Source organism: Phaseolus vulgaris, chromosome 8 (assembly GCF_000499845.2).
Source record: "Phaseolus vulgaris cultivar G19833 chromosome 8, P. vulgaris v2.0, whole genome shotgun sequence".
Classification (NCBI taxonomy): Eukaryota; Viridiplantae; Streptophyta; class Magnoliopsida; order Fabales; family Fabaceae; genus Phaseolus; species Phaseolus vulgaris.
In genome coordinates, this window is record NC_023752.2 from 36,130,881 (window position 1) to 36,144,807 (window position 13,927).

The 13,927-nt window shown below is 32.9% G+C and overlaps 1 pseudogene; it reads left to right on the forward strand.

Annotated features, from left to right (window-relative positions):
* Positions 1 to 7,601: 7,601 nt before the first annotated feature.
* Positions 7,602 to 7,707, forward strand: LOC137827386 (small nucleolar RNA R71; annotated as a pseudogene).
* The last annotated feature ends 6,220 nt before the right edge of the window (positions 7,708 to 13,927 follow it).

The following is a 13,927-nucleotide window of genomic DNA, read 5'->3' on the forward strand; positions in this document are numbered from 1 at the left end:
TTAAAAGGGAAAATTTTCAAAATTAAGAGCTCACACAAGGATGCCATGAAGAATTTATTTTTTTTCCATTCATATCTCACTCATTAGTTTTCATTCTACTAGCAAAGTACAAATAAGTTTAAATCAAGAGCACAATACTTGCTTAGTGTTGATAAGCGGATAGATATTGAGATTATAAAAGATCTTCATTATGTAATTAGAAATAAAAGTCTACTCAGTTTAAGGATAATAAAAAAAATTTATTCACCTTCTTGGAGTATTGACCTCATTTTTTTAATGCAAATGGGAAAATTTTACTGCATGCAATTGAGTTATTTCAATAATGACTATTATGAAAATCTTTTTTCTTGTATTAGATGTGTTTAATTGTTCTAGTTTTTAAAAGCATAAAAAGTATGAGATTGATAATATAATATAGCATAAAGACTAGCTATCATATCATATTAGAAAAAAGACCATAAAATTCAAATAATCAAAGTAAGAAGACACAAGAGTATATTGATAGACATTCATGCAATAAAACTAGACTCATGTGAGTCTTATGAAAAATAATTTAAGAAAATGATTTTAGTCCAAAGAAAACAAAATGTTTCAAATGTTTCATTATACATGGAATATCTTAATCTTATCTCTTTCTCTCTCTATATGAACTACATACAAATCTTTCTCCCTCGTTTTCATAAGAAAAAAGTGGGAGGTATAAGTAATCACTACAGAAGCGGTGTGTGAATGACTTCAACAAGTTGTAATTAAGGATTTGTTTTGAAAGGTGATGGTAGATTGTGGTAGTGTTTGAGAGGATGAACGGATATTGGTAGAGGGAACTACTCTTATATGTTGACAAACTCGAGAATGTTATGGCTATTAGAGAAAATTCCACTAGCCACTATTTTGATTAAGTGCTAGAAACAACAAAGCATAAAACATGGTCATGTTTTATCTATAAGATGCAAGCATTTTCTCAACAAATAAAACATGTAAGGAGCAAGTGTTCCATCTATCAAATGATATAGCATTGTGCAATCTTGTTTTTATGTTTGATAAGAATTGTGATTCTCATACGATATACACATTTAAGCTAACATAGTAGTTCTCGAATATTTGTATGTTTAATCTATGTTGTTGGGAATGCTTGTTTCATACGTCTGACTAAGAAGATCTGAAAAATCTTACATCATATTACCGATCTCTTGGAACACGAGCTAAAATTGCTTTGCTTAAAAAACTTATAAGTTCTTACTTTGTCAACTTGAAAAACTCTATATGTTTCATACGACTATGTGCTTTACTCAATTTCAAGTGAAGAAACTATATCCAAGGAAAGATAACTCCATCCCACTATTGGGATGTTGCTTAAAGAATAGGAGATCACTTAATGCATGCATGGAGCACATTTAATGCATCTTCTAAGTCCAAACTCATCAAACACAAGGAAGACATGCAAGTGATTTTAAAGCTTCCCAACGACTAAAAAAAGGATTTGCAATGACTATTTTTTCCAACACCTATATAAATTTATCATTCAAGAAGAATAGCAAAAGAATTTTGAACTGCAAAAGTGATAAATGTTATCAAAATTATTTTGTGCCCTAAAATAGCTTCGTAAGAACATTACTGTGTTCTTTTAGCAAACTAGAAGAGAGTCATTAATCTTCTAAATGTTGAAAGATGCAACCCATCTCTAATAAAAAAATCTCATGATCTTTTGATCACAACTCAAACAATTTCTTTGTCTTATCTAGAAGTGCCTTGTTGTTAAAGAATACTCGGGTTTTAGTCAAAAGTGACTAATTGTTAAAGAATACTTGTCAAGTTAGCTAGGAATGACTATATTCCGAAATAATATTTGTAAATATTAGTCAGGAGTGACTATGAGCCAAAAGAATACTCGTTTGTATCTTGAAATTGTAGTTTGCATGGTGAAACTCAATCAGTTGATTGAGTTCTAAACATTATCTATGCTATCAAACGAACCAATATAAAAACATCTTGAGTAATTTCTTCCACCCCTTACTTATATTGTATGTTATAACCCCTACACTAACTTAAGCAGGTGAATTTTGAACTCAGTTTGTAAAAATCTTTGTCACTTCGTCTTTCATTCAGAAGATACTTGCAAAAATTTAAAAAAAAATTAAAACACAAATCAACCCTCTCTTATTGTGTTTTACCTATTTTTCACAATGACACATTTGTTTACCTAGAAAACTAGCCATATGTGATATTTTTTTAGATTGGTGATACACAGTGAACATGGATTAAACTTGTTCCAAAGTCACAAACAGAGGTGAGGATGCCATGAAGAAGGTCATACAAGATATATGATGAATACTAGTAAAATCAGATTGACGCAACAACTGATGGTCTCTACTAGGATTGAGAAAGAGAAACAACCTTTGCATCTACTTTAGCTTTAGCGGTTGCTATTGCTTTAGCATTACCTTCAACATTAACTTTAGCCTCTACAATAACTTAAGTTTTGGCCTTTGGTACAACTTTTGCATCTACTAGAAATTTAGATTTTGCTTAATATCATTCAACTTCAAGTTGTTCAACTTCCTTAACTTTTTTATTTTCTTCTTCGTGTTAATTGGCATAAGCAGATTCAACCTTCTCGTGAAGGTAAGGAACAAACAAATAAGTGAGAGCGTCTACATTAATAAGCACACGATACTTAATGATATGATCATGGTAATATAGAAAATAAATATGGGAGTCATCAAAGTTTTTCATTTGTGGACAATCAAAGACGTAGATTCCCTTAGTGTTCATCTTTGAGGCCTAAGCATCAAAATTTGATGAACCAACACCAGTATTTAGTAAAGGTTGATAAGATGATATGGATGGTAGCTGGTTGAGGTGTTTTTACCAGAGGAAGGTTGATAGGAGATAACAAACTAGCAAATAAACGAAAAAAATATTCAAAAACCTAATACAAATAGACAACTAAGTAAACTACTCCAATAAAAAAATGACAACAAAATAAATAAAATAAAAACTGAAAAGAAATAACCATGTCATTCAGTTATGTGTTAAATTCATCATCTACATCAGCCATGAATGGTCGATCCTGCTTCATGTGTTGAATCTGCCCCGCCCCCAAAAAAAGTAACTAGTAATAGTTGTCCCCAAGCCAAGCAACATAAGCATCAAATTGATCAGAAAAAGGCATGTAGGGATTATGTTGCCCTTGAGGGAAATTTTGATATATATCTTGTTGAAGCCTCACTATCCCTCTATGATTGGCATTTTCATGCATTTGTATATGTTCCCATGTAGCTCTTTGTTCCAACTGCATTTGCTGCAACTGTTCCATTAACCTATCTTCCCTAAATGGTGCAGTGATTTTGGTTGGTGGATGGGTGAGTGATATATAGGAACATCTCAAACTTGTGATGATTGTTCTTCTGCAGAAGTACAATTGTTAACAATAAATTTCACATCAATTGGAGGTCTAATCTTAACATATGGGTTAACCTCCATACCATGTTTTGCACAAAGGGCAGTAATAAGAGCAGGGAACCCCCAAAGTACCCTTTGTCTTCTGATTGTTTGGGCCAATTTCAAATCTAGCAAATTTATAAATTTCATGACAAATAATTTTGGCCACATCAACAAAATAATCATCTTTTAAAATGCAATAAAGAAGATGACACCTAGGAATATTCAAGTCAGATACATGGCCATTGGGTACCAATTGGCCAGCATGAAAACCATCCAAGCTTGAGATAAAGTCTTCATATGCTTCCTTAATATCCTCCATGGTTTACCAGCTGAGCTTATTTGATAAGTGTGATTGGCTAGACAGATTTCCCTAGCCACTATGTCATCATTGAAGCCACAAATTTGAGCCTTCAACCGGTGATAAGTGCAATTCTCCTCTTAATTGCAAAGGGCCACCCAAAAAATGCACTAATGGAGTCCCTGTTAAAAGACACCCATCACCCTCGTATTCTTGATTGCAATTCTTGAGTTCCATCTTCTCCTACCCAAGCATTTGCATAAAATTCATGAACTACATCAGGATCATACATTTGAAGAGGCTCAATTAGCCTCATCCAATTCCTTCTTTGCAGCCCCCTAGAAGTGGGTCATATTGTTTTGAAAGAAATTGTACTTTTCTCTCAGGAATGAAAGCCCAATTCTTTATTTCTTCATACCTCTTATGCTTTTCTTTACCTCCAAACCTGTTTCGTGTTGTAGGTTCTAAAGACTCCATCCTCACTCTTTCCCCTTTGGCCATTTGAGTTGCAATACTCTTAGTCCGACCCATAGCTGCAAAATTTAAATGAGGCATAACCTATTGCTCATACATTATTATCATTCCAAACCTCAATTCAAAATTTAACCAATCTCATGTAATTCCCACATAAACATTTTTACAAACCCTTTTGTGCATTGTCAGCTAACCATAAAAATGAAAACCCCATGTGATTTTCACAAACACATTTTAACAAACACCTTCTGTGCATGCTTAAATTTTGGTGCAAAATAATAAGATTCCTAAGACAACCATTCAGAATGCAAGAATCAACAATCAATCATGCCAAACAAGGTCTATAAAACAAAGAATCTAACTTCATTTACCATAATCTTCTCAAAACTCAAAATCCCAAACCCCCCCAAATATTAACCCCCAAAACATAAATCCATGGCTTAACAAAGAAATTATGGCAAAATATAAAGGTAAAAGACTTACTTGGCACACAGTGAATGAAGATTTTGAATTTGGAAGATGAACAATGAATTACTAGAGCAGAATAGAGCAAAAATGAGAGCTTTTCACCAAGGGTTTTGAAAAGAATGGAACCGCTGACCCAATTTTGCATTCTTTTAAAAATGTTGTTAGGGGGCATCTCGCTTGAGGGAGTTAAATCTCGCTTGAGTGAGAATGCACCAGAGATCACACCCCTTTTAATGGCTTTCTTGCTTGAGCGAGAATGCCACAGTGAGCTTGCTCCAGATTTTTCTACTGTGGGGCAACAAAAAATATCAAACACATAAAACCTATTCTAGCACAAAATAAACAAATCAAAATTACTCGGTTGCCTCCTAGCAAGCGCTTTATTTTACGTCATACAGTTTGACGAAAGTTTTTATCAAGAGGGATAATTGTTTTGTTTAACCAATGCTCTTGTTACCACTTTTGTTTGAATATGGATCTTCAATTTCAATTGTTTCGTCCATCTTTAGCTCCTTGATAATCCATAATTTTTGCATCTTCTTTGGTCCTTTCTCCCTTGCTATTTTGAGTCTGATTGGTTGGCCTGGATGATATTCATCTTCCTCCCCTGTCTCTTATATCTTTAATTTTTATGAGGTACAACCTTCTCCCTTAGCCTTGAACCATCCATCTGCTTTTCCGCTATAGGGATGGCATAATCTTTTCCTGCAATAATGTTATTTACCTCATCAGAAATGTAAAACATGAAAGCTTTGATGATCTAAATTTGTGTTGAAGGTTGATGCTATGCTGATTTTGGTTAAGAGCTTAGTCTAGGGTGTTTAGAATTCTTGTAAAGATCATTCATAGTCCTTTGCACAAGCTGGTTCAATCTATTTTAAAAGAGAAAAGTGTTTTTCTAAGCAAAGAGAAAAATAGCTGGTTGAAACCACGATATAATCGGTTGTTTGTCACTTAGCTTGGCTGAAGGTTTGCAAAACTATTTTTGACTTGGTTAACTAACTATCTAACCAATTCAACTGGTTAAAACAACATTTCAATCGGTTGATTGTCACATTTTATAACAGCTTTTCAAAAACCTATAAAATCAGTTTTCAGTTGGATTAAAACTGTTTTAGCTCATGATTGACTGCATAGAACGCATAGTTTTAAGAGCTATAAATATGGCTTCTCTTTGAATTTCAAAAACAACAAGTATACATAAGAAAGTGAGATTGAAACTGTTTTTGAGAAGAGATTCAAATCAAAGTTTTGCAAGATTGCTAAGTAGTTGGCATTGGTTCAAGGTCTGATCTTAAGAGCTCGGTGATTCCTGTAAATCCAGGTGTAATCTGTTCCTTTCTGATTCTTGTAAAAGTTTCTTTTTCTGTAATTGTGAAGTGTGTCAACCTGTAAGGTCAGAGGGTGTTCTGACTAAGGTTGTGTGAAGGCAAAAAGGGTGAGTGGTTCTTATGGTATCGAGATCACCTCTTTGTGGCTTTGAGTGTGTGTAATATGTGAGAAACCCAGTGGTTGTTCTGGGAACTGGATGTAGCTCAGGGTTGAGTGAACTAATATAAATTGGCTATGTAATCTCCCTCTCTCTCTCTCTCTCTCTCTCTCTCTCCCTCTCTCTCTCTCTCTCCTTCTAAATTGTTTGATTTAATTTTGTTTTTTCTTATGCCATAAACAACCGGTTAAAATGAAGTTTCAACAGATTGAAATTCTTCAAACAGTTTCAATTGCCTTGTTTGATTGTCTTCCTTGATTACTTCTTCTGTGATTGTTGTTAAAACTTCATTCTTATCCAATCTTTTCAAAAATATTTTGACAAACAATTCACCCCCCTCTTGTGTTAAGCCATTAATTCTAACAAGAAAGTTTAAAAACAAATAAATTACCTATTGATACAGGAAGATTAAAACTCCCTAAATCCTTGAATTTTTTTTAGCAAGTCATTTTGTATCAAGGTACAACTTCCAGCTTCCGACTTTATATCTCTTTCTTCAAAGCAACACATCTTCTTTCTAACTCCTTCAAATAATGATTTTTTTCTCCGGCCATCCTGTAAAATAAATTTTTGGAAGCAATTTGTCAGAAAAAATCCTTTATTTTCTTTTTTTATAGGTATAAGAGAATGGAATAATTCTTTTGTAACACTCCTCTCTTCAACTTCCTTTTTTCCTTCCACTTTTCTTTTTCTCCTCTTTTTTTCCTCATCTCCTTCCCTCTTAAGCTCATTGTTTTCAATCTCAACCTTTACCATTTTACCATCTCCCTCTCCTATTTTTTTTATCACTCTTAGTAATGATCTTATTGCAATGCTCCTTAGGGTTGGTCGTGGTGTTGGCTAAAATTTGGCCACTTTGTCCCTCTGCTATTTTTTTGGCCATCTGTCTTATCTGGATCTCTATATTCCTGATAATTGCCATATTGTTCTTTTGATTGACCATAGTGGCTTGGACGAGCTTCTCCATTGCGTCCTCTAGTTTACACATTCTTTTAAGTATGGATGGATAATTGGATTGATGATGCTATTGGAAAGGCCCTTGCTTATTGATAAGAACAATGACCATTAGGATGATCACCTCCACAAAAATCATACTTGATTGGTATACTCTGACTTTGAGATGAGTGAACCACATGCAATTGTTGGGGTAGTTTAGCCATCTGTGCGGTGAGTTGCTTAATTTTCTGCGTCAATTTTTTCTTTTGATCTAGCAATGCATCTGCAGTGTTCAATTCCAACAACCCTCTCTTTTGATGACCTTGTTTGTCATGGTGAGCTTGATAATCGATTGTTGCCAAGGCTTCAATAATTATCGTTGCTTGATCTACATCCACAACCATCATTGTGTCGCCAGCTGCAGCATCTAGGAGCATCTTTGTGTTAGATTTGAGACCATTAAGAAATATGCTCAGTTCAGTAATATCTTCAAACCCATGATTTGGGCATTTTCTCAACATCATTTTGAATCTCTCCTATGTCTCACAGAAAGGCTCCTCTGCTCCTTGTTTGAACATAGATATTTCAGACTTTGCTTTGATGTAACGAGAGATTGGAAAAAATATTTGTAGAAATTTTTCCTCTACATCCTTCCAATTAGTGAGGCTCTGATTTGGATGTGATTTGAGCCACTCCTTAGCTTTACCTGCCAATGAAAATGGAAACAAGCGCATATAAACATTCTCAAGATCACTTGACTTAAAACCCATGGTTCCCACCAATTCATAAAATGTAGCCAAGTGTGTATGGGGACCCTAATGATCCATCATTGTGAATTGATGGGTACTAATGAGAGTGAGGAAAGCGAGTTTCATCTCCAAGGCCCTGTTTGTAGCAGGTTTTGTAATGCTAGAAAAATCTTTAGGCCCCTGATGCATGGCATAATCTCCAAGTGTCCTCCTAAGAGGTGGTGCTTTCTCTTCAGTCATGTTATTGTCCTTTTGAAAAAATATGAGTGGAAAAAGAAGAAGTTGTTCAAGATTCCTCTCTAGTGTCTCCTTGCTTCTCTTTTGTTTTTAACTTTCTATTTCTTTTAGCTGTCCTTTCAATTTTTGCTTCAAATAACAATTGGTCTTTGGGAATTTGACCTCTCAATATCATATAAAAACAACTAATTTAAGGGTTAGCAGAAAGATTCAGTAGTAGTGACAAAATATTTTAAAAAAAATAAAAATTAAACACAATTAAAAGAGACTAGAAAAAGGTAAATAAATTCATGAATCTAAACTAAAAAAAGAATAAATCTTGAAATAAATAGAACAAATAAAAGCAAATAATTTCAAAATTAGAATTAAAACAATAAAAACAATATAACCAATCTAAAAAAAATAAAAACAGTAAAACTTTAAACACAATTAAAAATAAATCAAAACAATAAAAGTATTCACAATATTTAGGAAATTATACTCAAAAATTAAATTGTTCCCCGACAACGATGTAAAAAACTTGATGACTTTTTACGGCAAGTGTACGCATTGCCAGAAGTAATAATGTATCCCTAAGGATGGATATCGAACCCACAAGGAATAATTTTATATTCAAGTAAAAGATTCACTAAATATAAAAACATAATAATAAAAGTTGGTTTAAAAATGGTTATGATGGCAAGAATTAACAAGAAAACAAATTAAAGAGTTTTTGCTTCAATTGGAAAAATAGGGATTGGGTTTCATCTTTCTCACTCTTTTGTATTTTGATTAGCATTATAATATTTTCCTCTTCTGATTGTCATTGATGCTCGTATAAAAATCATTTATATCGATTCCTCGCATATAAAATTCTTAAGGTGTTTCCTAAATATCGATTCCTCGCATATTTATAAAAACAACTTAGCTTTATGATTACACATTAATAGTAATTAACATTTCAAGTCTATTCCTAGCACTCAAATATGTTAAGTATTAATGCTTAGGTCAAAACCATAAAAATACTCTCCAGTTAGATTTAAGATTCTAAATCAATTGCATTAGGAGCAAACAATAATACCAATAATCAATCAAAATCAAAATATTATATTTAAAATATCACCTTAATACATCGGAGTTTGAACAAATTACTCCCAATCCCAAAGGGTAGATGATGTGATTCCAATAGCCACATAGAACAAGATTCTTGACACTTTGAGGAATCACCTTGAGCTGGAAAATGTAGAGGCACTTTCTTAGAAGTTGGATCATGGTTCTAAGATCAAGAACTCACCAATAACAAGTACCAAATCCCAAACTCATTTGGATGAACCAAATATTGTCAAATTGAATCAACAAAGGAATAGAAACTAGATTAACCGAACAGAATTAAGCTACTAAACAAAAGAACCGAACAGAATTAAAAACAAAACAGAATATAGGTGCTGAAAATAGAAAAACCGAAAGCTAGACAACTCAAAAACACAAGGCAACATGAACAATTGAAGAAGAAGAAAGGAAGGAGAAGAGAATGCTCATGAAGATGGAAGATAGGTTGGATGATCACGCCACTAGAAGTATGGATGCTCCTAGATGAGTGTGGAAGCCGCCACTTGAGGAAACCATGGTCCTTCAAGATAAGACTAGAGTAGAAGCTCAAAGCTCTCCAAATGCTCACTCCAATTTTGAGTATAGTTTCTTTAGATAAATTCAAATCTGAATTTTACAAAGAGAGCACCTCTATTTATAGCCTAAGGTGCTGAAATGTAAGCTACACAAATTCAAAAAAAACTCCCTCCCAAAAAGCTTCTAGAATTTGCGCCTAAAACAAGGCATGAGGAAGGTGTGATCCTTTCTCTCACTTTGGCACCTCCTTATTTACTCCTACACCTATCTACTAATACACCCCCCCTAAGACTCTTAACTAAAGACTAAAAGATGCTTTAACAATAGAGGTTTCTAATGTTTCCCTCTAAGCACCTTTCTAAACAATATTTATTTAAAACTTGGCCTTGCCCTTCATGGGATGGTCTTTGGGCTTTTGTGGGCTTTGGCCTTCTTGGGCTTGGGCTTGGGCTTGGGCTTTATCTTTTGCAAAGATTAACAAGAAAAACTTTAAATGTGAAGGCGAATGATCTTGTTCTTCATTATAAAAAGCCACCTTTAGTTGATTCTCATCAGTAGAACTAGCCACACATGATGACTATTACAAGCAGGGATGACATGAAAAGAAGATCTAAAATGTTTCTCTTTGAGGACTGCTTCCTCTAATATTTCTCACACTTTCTTATTCTCCCAATTGGGTTACAATTCACTCAATGATGTTTTCCTCTCAATCTGCCACACTAAGGTTGAGACTCAAGCCCCATATTTAACCTAATTTGCTAGGGTTAGGTGACTTCCTGCATTACGCTATGAGCTTGTAGATTAAAACATAAAATGGCCCAATGTTTATGGTGCTTTCTCGCTCATGCGAGATAGAGCTCGCTCAAGCGAGAAAGGCGTCGATTTTTAACGTTGCCACTGAGCAGTCTCGCTCAAGCGAGAATGGGCTCGTTTGAGTGAGTTGCTCTGTTGTTGAGTTGGGCTTTTTATGCTTTTTGTGCATTTTTGGGTCTTCTAGCTTTCTCCTTATAACTTATATTATTCCTTTTTAGCTCAGTCATCTCCATTCTTCCCTAGAAACCTGAAATTAACACCAAATTTGAGAATAAATTGCTCTTATTGAAATAAAGATCATAAAATGTGTAAAAATGTATAAATTCATAAATTAGAGATTATTTTATATGTATTTTAACAATTAATACTCATAAGTGCCTATATTTTAATATGAAATATTATTGAAATTAGGCACTTATCACCTAGCGATGCTATCTCAATGAAATTGAGGTCTGAACATTGACGCCATCTATGAGAATTGAAAACTTGTTTCCTTAGCCCTTGTATGTGGAGGCTTGTTCCGGTACGCCCAATATAGTCTCACATCACTTAAGATTCGAGGCCAAGAATAGTTTATATACATTGTTCTCCCTTAACCCACCAATGCAATCAGATGTGGTGATTGACCCTAATGATGTTATCGGATTTGAGGTAAAAACATTAATAAACATATAACATTTAGAAATCTATTGTTGTTAGTGTTAATCTCCTGAGAAGTTTTAATAGAATTACAAAAATATTGGGCTGAAATTGTTTTATAAAATATTTATACATAAAAATTGTATACAACACTTATAAAAATTCAATTAGTAAAAATATTCATTTGAAATTTTTACGATTTTGTATATATATTATATTTTTTTTTAATCTTTTAGAATCCCAATTAAATATAAGTATTTTTCTCTCCTTTTAAAAAAATTATTGATAGTCTTGAGAAAAAAAATCTTGATAAAAAAATCTTTCAAATCCAATTGAAATAATACACCCTTCAGTTTTAAAACAATTATTTGACTAAATTGGTACCCATTAGTTAATCACATGAATTTAATAAAATTTGTAACATGTGACAGATTATAAAAGATATAACTTCTATAAAGACTGATACTGTTTAATGTTAAAAATTAACATAAAGATCAATTTAATCAAACAAATGTAAAAGACTTAATTAAAATATAAGATATAGATAAGTATCAAGAATCCAATTCAAACGTGTATAGTTTTGTATTGAATAATAATAAAAGTGACGTCTTTTGAAAAATGAACAACTTTGTTTTTATCTCTTTCTTTATACAATTTTGTAGTTTAAAACTCACGTTAAACATTCTATCAACCCTTAATCTCATACACGACAAAGAAAAACTCCCGAAAATTTTCAAATATAAAAGTTATGGATAATTTTTATTTTTTTTTAATCAGCAATTAAAAGTTATGGATAATGATATGTTCTGGCTTTTAAAATTGACATTAAATTTCAAAAATTTAAAGTTTTTTCCTTACACAGAAGAAGAAAATACTTGAAAATTGAACTCATGATGATTGAAATTCCAAAGAGAAAAAAATATATTTTAAACAGGACGTGTATGAAATAATGTAGTAAGAAAAACTAATTTTTTATTTGATCTATTTAAATTATAAAATTAACTTAGAGTTTAATTTGATTTGTAAATTAATAAATCAATAAAAAATCAGAAAAACTTACCAAAATTAGTTTGCAAATGTTCTAACGAATTTTATATTTTAAATTATTATTTAAATTAATTTTACCTTTTTTACTCAAAATTAAAAATAAAGTATTTATTTTTTTGAGAAACTTCTTATTTTGAAAATAATATTATTATATACTATTGAACCTTAAATCTAAATATTATAATGTATTTTACTTTTGAATGTTAAAAATTTATTAAAATTTTTAGTATTACTAAATTATGAAAGTATATTTTTAATATTAGTTTTTATATAATTTAATTGTTAACATTACTATATAGATATAGATGTAACATGTATATAATCAATAATGATTTAATGATTCTTGTGATTTAAAAAGAAGATATTCCTACCTCTCTATTCAAGAAACTTGAAAAGTAAAAAGTAAGTATTTGGGAATTATGAGTTGATTTGGTAAGCATAAAATAAGAATATAAATTATGTAGAATAAATAAGGATTTCCATTTTTTTTATAGATATATATAAAGTAAATAACATTTTAGCGGAAGAAAATGTTTTGTTAACGCTCTTTGTTCACTAACAAAGATTTGACACTGCCAACGTGGTATTGGGTGAGGATGTGCCAGTGAGGTTTTTTGTAATTTTGATGGGAGTGATGTCGCACTGAGGGCAATTTTATAAGAGTGTAAGAGTTTAGCATTTGAGTGCAGATGCAGAAGTGGGAGAGTTTCAAACGAATGGGAGAAAGAAGCAGCGACCTCATCAGAGGGAGGGAGAAAGAAGTAGCAGGAAGCACAAACCAAACAGTAGAACAAGCGAAGCACAAACCATAAACGTATTTCTTGTGCGTTCGTCATTGTTTCTTTGTTTGTTGTTCAAGTATTCAACATCATTGGCTTTACTAATCAATCAGAACTAGCCATATATTACACCAGTTACTCGACCCAACAAGTGTAATATATGGCACAACTTCCTACAAACCTACTATCACAGCCAAAGTGATTACTTGTGTGTAAGTGGTCACCTGTGTTATGTTTATGGCCACCAACTCTTCACAGTATCAACTGTCTCAAATGAGCCACGAATTACTTCTGCATCACCCCTACAACATTAAAAACTCACCTTACTCCTCAATCACTTTCAATTTCTTCATTAAAACCCTTTGGGCTAATGACGTGGTTACCCATGGCAGAACTGGGCACCCACCCTAGCAGAACTGGTTACCCAACCACATGTACTGGCTGACGAAAATTTGGTTACCCGTGTGCTTGTAAGTGATCCCTTCTGTAACATTTAGGCCACCCACTCTTCATGAAAAATAAAATTCAAAAAGTTTTTGAATATGGGTCATATATTAAATTGGTTAGATGACTTAAATGGTGTAATATGGGTTATATATTACACCCATGGCAGAACTGGACACCCACCCTATCAGAAATGGTTACCCATCCACAAGTTCCTTCACATGTACTGGCACACACAAAACTGGTTTCCAATGTGCTTGCAAATGGTCACTTCTGTGACATTTATGGCCATTCACTCTTCATGAAAAAAATTCAAAAGATTTTTTAATACGGGCCATATATATCACCGGTTAGATGACTTAACTGTAATATGGGTCATATATTATACTCATGGCAGAACTTGACCCACCGTACCAGAACGAGTTACCCAACCACAAGTTCCTCCACATGTACTGGCACACGCAAAACTGGTTACTCGTGTGCCTGTATGTGGTCACTTCTGGAA